At 43.9% G+C, this 14,598-nt stretch overlaps 1 protein-coding gene across 1 annotated transcript in view; it reads right to left on the bottom strand.

Annotated features, from left to right (window-relative positions):
* Window positions 1–14,598, bottom strand: part of PCDH15 (protocadherin related 15) — a 2,079,434-nt gene that overhangs the window by 1,380,006 nt on the left and 684,830 nt on the right. The gene's annotated exons all lie outside the window — the stretch shown is intronic.

The raw sequence follows: 14,598 nt of genomic DNA on the forward strand, positions 1-14,598 counted from the left end.
AAACGTTTGACCTAAAAATCACAATGAACGCAAACAATAAAGTGATACAAATAATATTAACATCAATAAATAAAACCACCAATAAAGTGGTGAAACAAGAACATCATCAGTAAAAATCAAACAATGTTATAATAGAAATGAAAGTCCACTCCGAAAGGGATATATAGGGCTCCACTGGGGGGGGGGGGGGGGGGTGGGCAGTGTAGAATTTGGGTGAATTCGGGTGAAAATGAAATGCCACGTGTTTTAGTCCCTAACACCTCAGACATAGATACTGTATATGAATTCCCTTACTGGATAAACTTGATCTCCAGATCATAAGATATCACTAGCACAGGATACACTAAATGTGAATCACATCAGGTTATGGTAACAACCTCCATGCCTACCAGGTCCTTCACTGGCTGTCCAGAAAGCGTAATTCTCTGCAGTAAGATTCAAAGGAAAATACAAAGGACCAAATGTGTAGGAAGTAGCTAGAGGACTATGATGTCATCATACCTGCTGGTGTACCACAGCATGGTGTCTGTGAGCTTTTGTTACCCTGAGATTCTTGTGAGAATATTTGCTTAAAATAAATTGGTATTTCTAGCAATATTACTCTGTGGTCCTTTGTATTTTTGTTTGAATCTTACTGCAGAGAATTGTGCTTTCTGGACAGCTAGTGGGGGACCTGGTAGGAGTGGAGGTTGTTACCATACCCTGGTGTAATTCGTATTAGGTGTATCCTGCGCTAGTGATCTCTTATAATCAGGAGATTCTGGTTATCCGAGGAATTCATATATCTACAGTATATCGAAGGTGGTTGGGACTAAAACATCTGGAACTAGACAAAATTCTACACTGGCCCCCTTGTGGAACCCTGAAATATTCTTTCAGGAGTGGACTTTCATTTTCACACAAGATTGTTTCTATCGGCCCCCTACTTTATTGTTTGCTTTTATTGAGATTTTTATGGTCAGAGGTTTTGTGCACTCTTTTTGTTTATTATTTTGTTTTTTTCCTTCTGGATTATAGCCCAGAATACTTTGTTTCTGTAGTAAGAGAAGGCTTGTATCACTCCCTGTGTCAAAGCTTGTAAAATTCTGAAGGGGAAGCTGCTGAGAAGGGGATTATCAGGATCAGGAAGGCACTCCTCCCCCTCCAGTGCCTAGAGAATTCAGAACTCATCCTGTAAATTGCCTAGAGAAATCTAAAATAATTTACATTTACTTCCATATTAGGATAATTTTATAAACTGAAATGAATATCTACATTCAGGGGTACTGTTAGAAATCATGTGGCCCTGTGCAGCTCCCAAAACCCCACCCCTGACCCCACCCCTGATCCCACCTCACATCTAAAAAAAAAAATGCAGCTTTGTCTTCAAGGGATAGTGATGCTTTAAAAGCCTTTACAGGTTACCAGTTTAGAGTTAGACAGCAGGTCTGGTGCTAGAAATCTTGTTTTTTGTGGGATTTTTTTTCAACATTATTGCTATCAAAGGGGTTGAATAACATCCCTTATGATAGCTGGGGTATTGACAGGTCCTCTTTATGGAGAGATCAGAGATCTAGTAGACCCCTGATCTCTCCCCTGCCCTCCAAGGCAACTGATTAAACACAGATCACTGGGACCAGCCAGGTAAACACAGAATTGAAACCATAAATTTGAACCATGTTCCTCCCTCTACTCTATATGCTACCAACCCGGCTTCATACACCAGGACAGCCTAGGACAACAGGGATGGGCAGTATAAGAGAAAGCAATTTGGGGTGGTAAAAATGTGCAGCTGAGCTGCACATTTTTACCATGCCCCTAAACACAAGTGTTAATGATACCTAAGGCCCCTTTCACATGTTTGGTCCGATGGGGTCTACCTGTCGGTTATTCAGGTGGAGCCAATCGGACCCTCCATGTACCCCTATGGAGCAGAGGGTGAAAACAGACTTGTGTCTGTTTACAATTGCCTACCTCCGATCTGTTCCATTAAAAATTGGAGGGTAGTAGGCTGTAAAAAGACAGCGGAGTCCATTTACATCCAACTGCCCATAGAGCATATATTGAGCAGACATGGACCCGTCATCTGCCCACTCTGCTTTGATCAGTGGGGGATCGGCAGACAGATCCCCCACTGAGCTAAGCAGAGTCCATCCCTAAGGTAGGCCATAGATAATGCAATCAATTTTTTTCCTGCAGGAAATTACTTGCCAGTCAGTGTTGATAGGGGGATCCTTCCCATGGAGCTGTTGTGTTCTCCCGGCGGAGGGACAGAGGAGAGCCATCTCCACCAGGAGAACACAGCTATTGATCAGAAGTAAAAACCAACATGCTTGTTGTACCCAAGTCGTACAACAATCGACTTGGGTACAATAAGCCTGCCTAAAGATGGTTCGAATCTCGGACGGTCCCTGCTAAACCAGCCACGATTTGAACCATCTATGGTTGGCTCAAGGATGCACTTCATTGCCCTTCCTTCAATTATCATCATCGTCATCATAATAATTGTGGCTCAAAGCACCTGTACTGTGTGACAATCATCATGGTGATAATGATGATCACACTTGGCTGCTCCCTGCTGTATAACTGAACATAGACAGTGGTCAGGGTATGTGTATGCTTGTGTATGTCATGACTGTAGCTTTCCTGAGACTTGCCACTGCTGGTGATCCCTCTGTGTACATTGCTGAGCTGGCTGCTGGGTGGAAGAACATCACATGGACTCTGCTGCCTGCACTAACCGCTTCCAGCCAGGCTGCCCCGAGCCTGACAGTTAGCCAGCGCTCTTCTTCTGCCTGATTCCCTCAGCACATACTTGCTGAAGGAATCAGGCAGTGCGCAAGGTAAGCTAAGCCAAATCACTCCACCAGGCCAACAGCAGGGACTGAGATAGCCGGGACTTCTCATCAAATGCAGCACAGGGTAGTGTGTAAGTCCACAGCCCACTGGTGCTCTTGAAAATGAAAAAGTCCCCCCGATTTACAGTCTCCTGTGCTTAATTTTTCTTGTTTATACACTCACTATCTATTGAGAGTGAGCGGGGAATCCCGCCACTTCCATTGATGGAGACCGTCATGCCACTCCATTTGTTCCTTGGCTGTGTTCATGGACCCCTGAGACGCAGTTGCCTCTCAGGTCTCCTACTGATGGAGCACATACAACTACCCCTTCCCTCCTTTTTTAAAATTATTTTTATGCTATCTTCTGCCTTTGTTTTGATATGCTATTATGGCTTTGAATAATAGTCCCAGCCTATGCATATCTCTACCTGGGCCTATGGGAAATGGACATGGTGTACAGCTCGCCGATGTACCTCAGCCATGTGGCTACTTGGCTGAGGTACATCGATGATATCCTGGTTTTATGGAAGGGGGATGAGGAGCACCTTAAAAGGTTTCTTTATATCCTGAATGGAAATGAGAGAAACATAAAATGAACGTATACTGTTGACTGTAAGATCGATACCCGTACATATGGGAAACCCACTGCAGCAAATACATTGCTGCAAGCCTCAAGCCATCATCCTGAACCCTTGATTAAGCAGATCCCAGTAGGTCAATTCCTGTGAATCCGCAGAAATTGCTCACAAGATCAGGACTTTAAGGGGGAAGCATGTGAAATGCTCCAGAGATTTAGAGACAGGGGTTACTCCCATCAAGTTCTGAAGAAAGACCGTAAAAAAGCCTAGCCCAGTGACAGGAAGGACCTGTTAAAAGCAAGGTTAAAGCCTGAAAAAAATAAAAACGGGGAAGTAATACTCCTCTTAGGATAATTACCACCTATGGAGCACAATGGAGACAGGTCAGAAACATCCTCACAAAGCATTGGGGTATTCTGACCAAGTCTCTGGTTTTGACAGATAGTGTTGTCTATGCCCACAACTTGTGGCATGAAGAGCCCGTAACTTACAAGATGCCTTGGTCCATTCGGAGTATATGAGGGAAACAGCCAGCAATTGGCAGTAACGGAATTACCTCCTCTTAAGGGTATGTATGCATGTGGTCACTGCCAGATCTGCAGGTATGTTGATAGATCTGCAGTGTTCACCAATGTGGACCATACTGTCGAATTCCAAATTAGGAACTTCATCAACTGTTCGACCTCCAGGGTAATATATATGCTGGAGTATCCTTGTCAAATATACTACATAGGGAAAACTAAGCGACAGTTAAGGATCCGCATTGGTGAACACATCAGAAACAAACAATGCCAATAAAGAGGACAAAAAGAATCATGAAGACAAACCTGAGGGAATGAAGGTAAAGGGTATTTACACCCTTAACCAACCACTATGCAGAGGGGATTTCAACACCATTTTACTCCAAAAAGAGAAAATGTAGATCTATAGGTTAAATACACTCTTTCCCTCAGGCTTGAGCATCAAATGCAATTTTAAGGCTTTTCTTGAACAATAAATAGATCTATAATTCTATATCACTTGAATCTCTGGTGGAAAATGATAATGACTGTAAATTAATCGTTTTTCTTACTTACCCCCTTTTCTCTAAATAATTTTCTTTAAATAATGTTTACAAATATTAACAACAGTATTGAGTTTTCTGCTAAACACCTGCCATCTATTTGCCCCTTTTTCATCTCTGACATTTTATTAACAATGTCGGAATCACAAAAACCATAGCATTCCATTAGTATGTGGTGTTAATGGTGAGGGTGACATCTAGTGGCGAAAAATAATAAATGCATCCTTTTTTTAGGGTATAAATACTTGATCACTGCTAGCCACTCTCATCCCTGAAGAAGCTTATGCTGGCTGTCACCACGTGAGTGACGCTCCGTCATCACCTCTGATGCAATTTTGCACGTCTGCACATGCTCAATGGACTCCTTGAGAATCACGGAATCCATCTTGGGTAAAGGCATGCTAGAGATCAGAATGGATGAGTGTCTATTGCTCCATATCCTGAGCAAGACCTGAGCTACTACTTCTGCCTCCTTTTGACTTCTCATGTTCAGCCTCGATGAGAGAGCAGGTTATCTCGAGTTACCACGGACGCAAGTTTATACTGTCAAAGGTTGGGTGAGCGGACCTGCCAGTCCATGATCTGTTTTTCTAGAGTTATACCTACTTATCCACAGTGAACTGCTGATGGTAACGTGCAGTTTAGCAGTCTTATGCTGTACGCCAGAGGCGTCGTTAAGAGTGGGCTATTGAGGCTGGAGCCCCGAATGTGAGCTCAATAGCCCCGAGTGTCTGGCGGCGTCGCTGTGCAGTCCTGTGTGGAGGAAGAGGAGGACGCGCTGGTCAGTGAGTGGATTCATGTGCTCCTCTCCCCCGGCTCCTCCCCTTCTCCCGCGCTCTGCAGATCCCCTAACATGTGCAGAGCGCTGATTATGGCCACCTGGCTGAGCAGCTCCCTGACCTCATCTCTGGGATGGACGGCCGTGGTGGAGGATCTATCAGAGCAGGCATCGCGATCAGCAGGGAGCCAGTCTGCCAAAGTCTCAAGGTGCATACAGCATGTCCTGCTGCACAACACTGACACATCCTGTGATGTCATTCCCTGACTGAGGGCGCCTCGAACATCCTTGCTATCAGCTGCCTGTCACGTCACACACACACAGTCCTGATCATCTACTGTCCCCTGTCTGTCGTCATCATCATGCCCCTCATTATTTCCCTGTTCCTGGCAGCCCACCACCCTACCTCCGATTCCTGTCATCAAACTTTTTATCATCATCTCCCCTGTACCCCCTGTCATCATCATCCCCCTGTATCCCCTTCCATATGCACCCTCTGTCATCATAATCCCCCTGTACCCCCTGCCATCATCATCCCCCTGTACCCCCTGCCATATGCATCCCCCTGTACCCCCTGCCATATGCATCCCCCTGTACCCCCTGCCATATGCATCCCCCTGTACCCCCTGCCATCATCATCCCACTGTCATCATCACCCCCCCGTACCCCCTGCCATATGCATCCCCCTGTGCCCCCTGTCATCATCCTCCCCCTGTACCCCCTGCCATCATCATCCCCCTGTCATCATCACCCCCCTGTATCCCCTGCCATATGCATCCCCCTGTATCCCCAGTCATCATCATCATCATCCCCCTGTACCCTCCAGCCATATGCATCCCCCTGTACCCCCTGTCATATGCATCCCCCTGTACCCCCTGCCATATGCATCCCCCTGTACCCCCTGCCATATGCATCCCCCTGTACCCCCTGCCATATGCATCCCCCTGTACCCCCTGCCATATGCATCCCCCTGTACACCCTGCCATATGCATCCCCCTGTACACCCTGCCATATGCATCCCCCTGTACCCCCTGTCATATGCATCCCCCTGTACCCCCTGTCATATGCATCCCCTCGTACCCCCTGTCATATGCATCCCCCTGTACCCCCGTCATCATCACCCCCCCTGTACCCCCTGCCATATGCATCCCCCAGTCATCATCTTCCCCCCTATACCCCCTGTCATCATCCCCCTGTACCCCCTGCCATATGCACCTCCTGTCATCATCCCCCCTGTACCCCTTGTACCCCCTGCCATATGCACCCCCTGTCATCATCATCCCCCTGTACCCCCTGCCATATGCACCCCCTGTCATCATTCCCCTGTACCCCAGTCATCATCATCCCCCCTGTACCTCACTGCCAGCTTCCTACCACCCCACCCCCTTAAATTTACTGGTGCACATCACATATGATGGACGCAGGGACAATTTTTTTCTTCCAGACACCTTTAATGGGCAGGGACTTTTTTTTTTTCTTTCAGTGACACCAAGGATATAGGTGCATTTCTACCTAAGTCCCTGCTCATTTATAGTTCAGTGACCTGTGTTTTAAAAAAGCCAGTGCCACATACCACCCCCCCCCCCCCATTGCCAGCCTTGGACTTTGGGCTGAAGCCCCTGGTCTTTTTGTCACCTAGCAACGCCCCTGCTTTGGGCTAATATTGGTGTTACTGAGACTGTGCTACCTTAACCCAATTTCACTGAACATTTGTCTCTATAGCCCTGTTTACAGCTGGGAACCCCAGGCCGTGAAAATTACCAGCACAGCATACTATGACCTAAAGCCTGCTGTTTGCCAAACAGTGACATTACAATCCCTAGACTGATCTACACTTGGAGTCACACATCCACACATTGCCTATTGGGAGCCCTATACCTGGGAAACAATTTCTACAGTGTTTGTCTAATTCACAATCTGGTTAGACACCCTGTGGATTTCTATTCTATTCCACAAAGCCAACTTATCACTCTATGGGCTATGTATCTGATATGTGTATGTGAGCGGTTTTGAATTATACAGCTGCATTTGGATTAGACAACGTTGTCTTTTTTAATTCTCTAGCACAGGTGCAGGTGGTGGGAATTTTTTACCCAGTTATTTGCATTACCATTAACAATTCTATAAAAAAGAACCCTTATTTTAAGCTGCATGGTCCCCAGTAATCTCTTTTTTGGTGAGGTACTACCCTACCTCGTCCTTGTTTGTAATTACCTCTTGATTACCTGGATCACACCTTGATTGGTGAGTCAGCGATTATAAGGGACGCTGTTTTTGTCATATACTGGGTTTTTCAGAGCTTTTACCCTAGTGAGTTACTGGTAATTTTTGTGTTTTCTTGTTTATTATGGCTCTGCAACTTATGTCCCATAATGTGAAGGACTTGAATTCTAACAATGGCTTGCTTTGAAGTAATTTAAGTCCTCAAGGCCGGACATAGTCCTAGTTCAGGAAACCCACTTCCATGCTGGTGGTTCTTTCAAATTTGCCTCTAAAATGTATACTACTTCCTATGTCTCCTTGGATGCTTGCGGGAAGGCAGCAGTAGCAATTCTGATCAGAAAGTCCTGCCCTTTACGAGTTAAGGACACTCTCATTGACCCTCATGGTTGTGTTATTGCCCTGAACTGTGACTAATTGTCCTCCCTACTTTACTCTTATCAATATTTATGCCTCAAACACAGGTCAAATTCAATTTATCAATGAGGTTTTTGAAATCTTCCATCATTTCTCCCAACCCCACATGATTGTTGGTGGGGATTTTAACATGGTCATGTCCCCAAATAGGGATAGACAGTCTTTGTTCTATAATACCCCTTCACAAAGTGTACTTTCCCAGGCCGCTTCTTTACGCAAATGTGTTAGAACCTACAAATGACTCAACTCTTGAAGAATCAAACACCCTACCCATAGACAGTATGCATACTACTCTCCACCTCACAAATTTTTCTAGACTGGACCACTTCTTTATCTCTGCCCCTCTCTTGACTTGTACTGTAGCTTCTGAGTTTGCCCCAATTACCTGGTCAGACCACGCCCCTACAACCCTGGATGTAGTCTTGGCCACCTCTGCCCCTAGAACTTGCCATTGGTGTCTTAATGACCTCCTCCTCTAGTCTTCAGCCACTAAAGATAAACTGGTGAAAGACCTGACAGAGTTTTTCCAGATCAATTTGGGCTCTGTACAAGAGGCGTCTATGCTGTGGGAGGCCCATAAGGCTTTCTTTCGAGGGTTATGCATATCCGAGGGTTCTCGTCTGAAGAGGGAGACCAACAGCCTTAAAGTTTCCCTACTCAGAAAACAGTGTTCCTCAGAGCTATTGCTCTTGTGCTCCCCCACAGTGTCTTGCCTCTGTATGGTCACTTCTTTATGCAATCAATTAAAAACCCTGGCCTTAAACAAAAACTGCAAAATCCTTGTTATTGGCCAAGCAAAAAGTCTACAAATTTTCCAACAAACCACATAGGATCTTATTAAACAGATTTAGACCCCACCCATTTTACTCTTTCCCTGATATGCTTATGCAGGCTAACGGCACCCCAACATATTGTCCTCGCACAATGGCCCAATGGTCTTTGGGAACTTCTATCAAAAAAACGTATAATTGCCTAACCCCTACAAACCACTTTCACTTCCAGCAAGACAAATTTGATAAGTTCTTTGCAACTCTTAATCTGCCTAGTCTATCTCCCTCCAATTTAGCTTCCCTTAATGCAGCTATCTCCCCTAAAGAACTTTTGCAGGTAGTCAAGGACCACCCGCTTCTTAAATCACTGGGGCCAGATGGGCTCCCCTACTCTTATAACAAAATGTAATATTATAATACCATCTGTTACACCTTTACAGTTCTGTTCCAGGGGAAAACCCTCACCTTTCTTTTCTATTTTCACATATCTCTCATCTCCAAACCTGGCAAAGACCCTCTATTCCCAACAGTTATAGTCCTATAGCCCTTCTAACCTCAGAATATAACATTTTCACAAAGATATTGGCCAATAGACTGACTCAGCTACTTCCAAAACTGATTAATAAAGATCAGGTTGGTTTTGTGCAAGCCATACATGCTGGTGATACTACTAGACAAACAATATATCTCGTTGATCTCATAAACAGATTCCCCTGCCCTACATTGGTCCTAAGTCTTGATGCCAAAGGCTTTTGATCGCCTTAGTTGGCCATATATAATTGCTACGCTGTCCCATTATGGCCTTGTGGCCCCTTTTCAATGCATTAACTGCCTTATATTCTCACCCTTCTGCTCAGGTTCAACTGTCCTCTTTTTTGTCACCCAAGTTCTCCATGGCTAATGGCACTAGGCAGGGCTGTCCACTTTCTCCTTTGCTTTTTATCCTCTGCTTGGAACCCCTGGCTGAGGCCATTAGATCACACCGGATATCCAGGAAGCCCTGATGCAACATTGGGAATATAAATTGTCTCTCTTCGCAGATGACATCTTGCTGACACTAACTAACCCCCTTCTCTCCCTACCATCGCTACATGTACTCCTGTCTTCATTTGTCAGGGTATAAAGTCAACACTACTAAAGTGGAAGTTTTACCTGTCCATATCCCCCCAGATCTTTTAGCTCTCCTCCAACAACATCCCTATTGTTGGTGCTCCCACTCCCTTAAATATCTTGGGGTTCATATAACCTCTTCATACCATACTCTATGTGAGGCCAACTACCCCCCATTACTTCAGGATATTATCAGCTCTCTACATCAATGGATCACCTTTCCAATTTCTCTCCTAGGTAGGGTAAACGTCCCTAAAATGCCCATTCTGCCTAGGTTACTCTACTACTTTGAAATCCTGCCAGTGGCCATCCCCATGTCCTAACTCATGTCATTACAACAAAAGTTTTTAAAATTCATGTGGAATAGAAGGTCCCATCGTATACCCAGCTCTGTGCTGTTTTCATTAAAATCAGGTTGTGGCCTAGGAGCACCTTATATTATAAAATATTATTACGCTACTCACTTATGGCTGTTGTCTCCTGGTCTAGCTATAATAGAAATGACCTCCAAACTCTCTAATCTGCCAGATGTTTTGAAAAAGAGACCCTGGGTAGTGGTATCTCAGTCTTATACCCCAAAATAGGTATGAAATATAAAAAGACCTGTCTATTTGTAAGTAATAATATGGGATTGGTTCCATTCCAATATGTATATCATTTCTTCTGCTATATGTCAATTAGTGGACAATTATGTATTTCGTTTCAGATCATTATCACGTGCTTTCTCCTGATGAGTGGTAATACCAAACCACGAAATGCGTTGAGCTAGTTGAAGCTGTGTCTGGACCTACATATTTTTTATATGCTCATGTTTTATATTTCACACCTATTTTAGGGGTATAGGACTGAGATACCACTACCCAGGGTCTCTTTCCCAATACACCTGGCAGATTAGAGAGTTTGAAGGTCATTTCTATTATTGTAATTACTGTTTTGATATGCCAACAATCAACATGTATGTGTATATAGATGAAATTTGTGGGTTATACTACCACTATCAATTATTGTTCTTATCTTGCTAATCACGGTCCTATTGTATCCTAATAAACAGATCTATATTTTTACTATTGATAGTTGGTAGTCCCTGAGACTGCATATTTTATACATGTGTATATGAATATAGATCCAAACCATGGGTTATATTACCACTATAATTTATTGTTCTTATCTTGCTGGTCCTATTGTATCCATACAAGCATTTTACTATTGATAGTGGGTTGTCCCTGAGACTACATGCTTCATATAAAGTCCCATCTGCTCCAATTATTCCCCCCTTTTACCCATAATTCTGTATACATCAACAGTCGGGAACCAGTTTAGGAGTATAGTCTGGTCTGTATCGACACCCCAACTGGGATCAAATTGTGTCGGGGAGGGAGACCATACCTCCCACCCTCTGTTCCTTCCCAAAGGTACTAAATCTGGTTAAAAATCGCCTTGTATCACATCTTCAGTGTTAACATTTCAATCAGCGTGCAGCTAGACCTCCTGTCCTATAACTGTCTTTGCTGAATGTACAGTGTGTTTATGTTGAAAAGGTACTGTTTAGAGGTATGGCTCATTAACTCTAAAGATAACGTATCTTTGGAGGTTATAAAAATCTACATTGAGTGTATCATGACCTTTGTTTATCAAGACTGCTGTGTTATCCTTATGAGGTTCGAGAAAGTCATTTACAATTGTAGTTCTGTAGCATGGTGTGGTAACTTGTCGGTTATAATAATAAAGGTAAAAGGAAATATGGACTAGCGTAATTAGGGTCTCAGGGTGAAAAGGAAAGGGTGAAAGGTCTCGGGACATCCAGGAAAGGAACATGAAGAGGGATGAGTGAAAAGTGATCAAGGTTTCCATTCTCCTCCGCCTAGGGTTATTGGGGGCTTAAATTAATTGGTTAGGTCATGAGTTTGGCGTATTCGTCTGTCATAGCAAAGTGATGCCAGCATGACCATATCTTGGTAACTTTGGACTGAGTCTCCTTTGCTTGGTGGACAAGCTCCTCCATCTCTGCGATTTTATTTATGCATCAGAGACATTCTGCTATCGTGGGAGGGTTAGGGTCTCACCACCAGAATGTTATACACATTTTTGCAGCGTTTACCATTTGCATGGCCAGAGAGGGATAATATGCTTTTATCGGGGTGGTGGGGTGATGTAGTAAAAATTGTGCTGGGGAGAGGTCTAGGGAGAGTGTTGTAATTTGATTGGTAATGTGATGGATTTCCTTCCAAAATGGTTGGATTTTTGGGCACATCCACCAGATGTACAACATTGAACCCTTGGCGTCATCACAACGTCAACATTTGGTGAGACTGTGGGGTATATTTTGTGCAGTTTATGCTGGGTTCTGTATCATCGTGAGAGGATTTTAAATCCATTCTACTGTGTCAAAACTTTAATTGTTCCTTTGTGAATGCAGGTGTAAATTTTTTCCCACTCCTTCTCTGTTAGGTCTAGGGATAGTTCTTGTTCCCAGTTGTGGCTTGCTTTTTTAGACTTGGGGTTGTGATTAAAGAATAGCATGGACTATGTATCCAAAATTATGTGTCTTTGTGGTTCCTGTTAGCAGCATAGTGTTTCGAATCGTGTGAGTTGAGACCAAAATGGAGTAGAGCTTCAAATGGTGTGAGTCAAGACCAAAATGGAGTAAGTTTGGGATTAGTTAGGAAGTGTCGGATTTGGACGTAGGTCCAGAAAGGAAATGTGTGACTTGTCATTTGGGAGAATAATGAAGGCAAGGTCAGAAAATGTCTTTTGTTGAAGAAGTGTTCTGCTCGGATTTTGGCATGTGGCCAAACGTCAGTTAAAAAAGTGTCTGCGAAGCACGGGGGAAACTGTGGGTTTTGTCGAATGGGGGTTAAAGGGCTCAGTGTTGAGGAAATCTTATGTTTCACACAAGTTTCTTTAAAGATGTGTAAGGTATTGCTGATTAAGGGGTGGGATTTGCACATTGGCGGGATGTGTGCTTGATCTGTCCATGGGAGCTGGTGTAGAGATAGAGTGGAAAAAAAGTGTTCAAGTTGAAGCCAGTCTTTGATTTTGGCCACCCTCCCCTTCTAATATACTTTTTAACCCAACTTTGCCTGACAGTCTTTCTTTTGAATGTATATCACCGTGGTCACAGGCCTCTCTTTTTCAGCTTCGTATTCCTCCCTAGTCCTCCCTGTATCACATACCTGTATCACGTAGGTTGCGCACCTTTGAGGATCTTCAGGAAAAATATAATCTTCCCAAACGTGTTTTATTTTACCTGCAGGTTAAGCATTTTTTATTGGTCCCTATCCCCCTCCCTCACTTTGGCTAAACCTACTCATTTTGAATATATCTGCACTCAAGGCCCTTATCAGCAGCATTTGATTTCCTCCCTTTATAAGATTTTTAATGGAGAAAACCCACTCATACATGCACAAATGGGCATATGTCCTCCACAGGCCAATGCCATTGCTTCTTTGGGACAAGATATGGGCCTCTGCTTTTAAATCATCTAGAAATGTGGTGCAGAGAAAAACCGTTTTAAAAATTCTAATGTTCTGGTATAGAACTCCAGAGGAATTAAACCGCCAAGACCCTTCACTTTCTGCATTGTGCTGGTGCTGTAATCTTGAACTAGGATCACAGCATCATATTTTTTGGCAGTGTTCACGACTGAGACTTTTCTGGAACAATGTCATGTCATTACTTTAAAATCTGTTTCAAGGACCTTTTTCATTAGACCCTGTTAATTATCCACTAGGTCTTTCCTTCTCCGGTGTCCCTAAATCAGCTAAGCGTCCAATCTCATACATTCTCCTTGCTGCCAGGCGGGCCATCCCTCTCCATTGACTGTCCACTGATCCTCCTACAAAATCCTAACTTTTACACATTGTGGCTGACATCCGGAGAATGGGATTCCTAACTGCAACTGCTATCGACACCCTTATACAGTTTTGTAAATGTTGGGATATTTGTGACCAATCCGAATATGGCGACTTTTCTCTTCCAAAGATCACCTAATGTCACCTGTCTTATTCCTTGTTGCCTACTACAATCCCCCACCCCCTTCACCTATTGTGTGCTCAATAAATAGCTTTGGCATCTATGTTGTATTTTGTTATGCTCTGACTTGCTGATATTATATGCAATGTTTAACCACATGCCGACTGGCCATAGCCGAAAGACAGCTACAGCGTGGTCGGCTTATTCTGGGTGGGCGTCCATGGACATCCTCACAGAATCGCACTCCCGCACGCCCCCTGGGGCACGCACCCGGGAACATCCGTGACTGACGGTTCCAGGGGCCCCGGCGCATCACTGATCACGGTAAATTAACGCTGATAGCAGCCGTTTACCACGTGATCGCTCCGTAAAATGACAGAGCATCACCTGTAAACAAACCAGCGTCATGTCATGTCAACCCAGAGGTGATTAAATACCACCAAAAGAAAGCTCTATTTGTGTGAAAAAAGGTCAAACATTTCAAATGGGTTCAGTGTTGCATGACTGAGTAACTGTCAAAGTATGAGAGCACCGAAAGCTAAAAATTGGTCTGGTTAGGAAGGGGGTTTAAGTGCCCAGTGGTCAAGTGGTTAATTTGTTCCTGCTTTGAATTGTATTAGGTGTAAATGTTAATTTTCTTTAACAAACATAACCCTGTAAGTTGTACATCAACGTTCTTCTTTTGATGAATGCTACATCCTTTATTTTTTCCTCAATGTTTGTCATATGCACAACTTCAAAAAAACATAGTTATAATTAGGGATTAGCCGAACACCCCCCTGTTCGGTTCGCACCAGAATATGCGAACAGGCAAAAAATGTGTTCGAACACGCGAACGTCGTTAAAGACTACGGGACACGAACATGAATAA

Source organism: Aquarana catesbeiana, linkage group LG08, assembly GCF_042186555.1.
Source record: "Aquarana catesbeiana isolate 2022-GZ linkage group LG08, ASM4218655v1, whole genome shotgun sequence".
In the NCBI taxonomy this organism is placed as follows: domain Eukaryota; kingdom Metazoa; phylum Chordata; class Amphibia; order Anura; family Ranidae; genus Aquarana; species Aquarana catesbeiana.